General features: G+C 55.1%; 1 pseudogene; it reads left to right on the forward strand.

Annotated features, from left to right (window-relative positions):
• The first annotated feature begins 831 nt into the window (after nt 1-831).
• On the forward strand, nt 832-2,352 carry LOC112815615 (voltage-dependent N-type calcium channel subunit alpha-1B-like; annotated as a pseudogene).
• The last annotated feature ends 217 nt before the right edge of the window (nt 2,353-2,569 follow it).

The raw sequence follows: 2,569 nt of genomic DNA on the forward strand, positions 1-2,569 counted from the left end.
GGAGAAGGGTGGCCCATGTGAGTGCTCACTGGCTCATTGTGTCAAATGACGCTAGAGCAGAGGTTCAACTTCGGCAGGGAGTCTCAAACTCTGCATCCGTTTGTGTTCTAGTCTTCCAGCAAATACACCATAGGCTCTTGCACCCACCAGGTAAGACATGGCTCTACCTTCTAGGAGCAGGCAACCTGGAAAGAGGACGAGATTAAGACAAAGTACACAGCATAGTGATCTCGTGAAAATCATTTTTGAGTGGCTTAAGGCCTGAGGGAGAATGGGTCTATTTGGTGTCTCCCTGTGCTACCTTTCTGGCCTCAGTTAAGAGTAGACAGAGGGATGTATGTATTCAGTGTCACACTGGATGACTGGGGACTTTCTTTGGGGCTGGGAGGACCGCCGCTCAGAAGGTAGGATCAGTGCTGTGCCAGGAGCCCAGGGCTTTCTAAAGGCATGTGAACCTGGGTATGAACTGGTGAGCTGGGCCTGAGCAGGTGTGAGCCAGGAGTAAGCAGGGCAGGGCAGAACTCCTGGGCCTCCACCTGTCCTGGGGTTAGGACCTCCGGTCCCTGGAGACCCTTGATGGCCCTCCAACAGCCCTGATAACAAGCCCTATACGGAAGGTAGTCTACCTCAGGAGACTGCGGTCCTGGGGAGTGGCCTGGGGCCTGCAGTGTTGAGCATCCCCTTCCTCTTTCCATCTCTGGGCTCAGATATGCAAACCACACCTGTGATATAGGTCTTGACTTTCCCATGGCTCTTTCCTCAGGGGTTCCCCTGACACTTGGTGTTTGCCCTTGGTGCAGGGTCCTGAAACACTCTGTGGCCTCCACCTAGGAGGAGCAGGGCCCAAGCCCTGGCTACTGCATGGAGCTGTCCATCTTCTATGTGGTCTACTTCGTGGTCTTCCACTTCTTCTTCATCAACATCTTTGTGGCCTTTATCATCATCACATTCCAGGTGCAGGGGGACAAGGTGATGTCTGAATGCAGCCTGGAGAAGAACGAGGTGGGTGCCTCTCTCTTCTGCCCCATGTGCACGTGTCCATTGGATGCTCTGCTGGGCTCCCCTGATGGGCAGCATGGGCAGAACCACTGGAGTTCCCTTCCGCATGGGACTCGCTCATCACCGCATAGCCGGTGGCCAGCACAGGGGCAGGGAGAGACCGAGTGTGGCTGGTCAGGGCTGCCTGTGAGGATGGAAGAGACAGGTGTGGGGTGTAGTGGGTGCTGCAGTGTGGGGTTCCCCCAACCCCACCATGTTCTCAGTGCTCCTCTGTCCCCGGGCAGAGGGCTTGCATCGACTTCGCCATCAGTGCCAAGCCCCTGACGCGGTACGTGCCCCAGGACAAGCAGTCATTCCAGTACAAGACATGACATTTGTGGTCTCGCCTCCCTTCAAGTACTTCATCATGGCCATGATCACCCTCAACACAGCAGTGCTAATGATGAAGGTATGTTGGCCCAGCACGGGGGACAGTGGGTGCCAGCTGGGGTGAGAGAGAGAGAGGGAACCATCATTGAAGCTGATCACGTCCTGGTCAGCATGGGATGCCTATAGAAGCCCAGTGCCCTGGGTTCTCTGTGGGCTGAGATGGTGAGAGCGTCCTGAGAGGAAACGGGGAGAGCAGGGATGGGTATCCCTACACTGGGCAGGCGTGCAGTTCTCTCTGCTCTGGCAGGAGATCAAGGCTGGGGTGTCTTGGGGCAGCCGAACCTGCAGCCAATGGCACTTATTCCCCGTGCAGTTCTATGACGCACCATATGAATATGAGCTAATGTTGAAATGCCTGAACATTGTGTGCACATCCATGTTCTCCATGGAATGCGTGCTGAAGATCATTGCCTTTGGGATGCTGGTAGGTGCCTTGGCTCCCTCTTGGCCTTTTGGTGGTCTGCATTCTGGCTTCCTCTCTGTAGGGGGGATCTTCAGGGACTTTTAGCTTAGAGCTGGGAATTCCCCAAGCCGCCAGAGCAAATGTGACATTGCGGGGGCTCCTGAGGAAGGGGCTGCTCCAATACCCTGAGCTGCCTGAGCTCTGCCCCAGGCCAGTTCCTGGAGACAGGCGGGGCCAGGCTCCTCCTCTTTGGACAGACAGCTCTCAGTTCTGCACCTGCCCAGACCCACAGGTGTTTGCTTACCCAGCTGTGGTGCCCCCCCTGGGTGGCCCATCTGTCCCTTTGCTCCTTTCTTGATTAGGGGTACTTCCTGCAACTCCTTGCCTGGCAGAACCCTTATCAGCCTCTAGCAGTAACTTCTCTTTTTTCTCTCCAGAAGTATTTCAGAGATGCCTGGAATGTCTTTGACTTTGTCACTGTGTTGGGAAGTATTACTGATACTTTAGTAACAGAGACTGCGGTAAGTAGTGTTTCCTGTCCTTCCTGCAGGGCCCCAGAATGGTTTCCTTCTAGGCAGTGCGCCTCAGTGCGCCTCCAGGTCCTGAGTGTTAGCCCCTTCTCTCTTGCCAGAGTTCCCCAGGAGCCCCTGGAAAGAAGGAGGCTCCTCTCCAGAGGTGGAGTTGGGGATTGGGTATTGTCTTGGGAAATGGTTTCTATCAGATAAGAAAGTGGTTTCG

The sequence above is a fragment of the Callorhinus ursinus genome, unplaced genomic scaffold, assembly GCF_003265705.2.
Source record: "Callorhinus ursinus isolate GAN/ISIS: 27379988/994484 unplaced genomic scaffold, GSC_fseal_2.0 scaffold1420, whole genome shotgun sequence".
Lineage (NCBI taxonomy): Eukaryota > Metazoa > Chordata > Mammalia > Carnivora > Otariidae > Callorhinus > Callorhinus ursinus.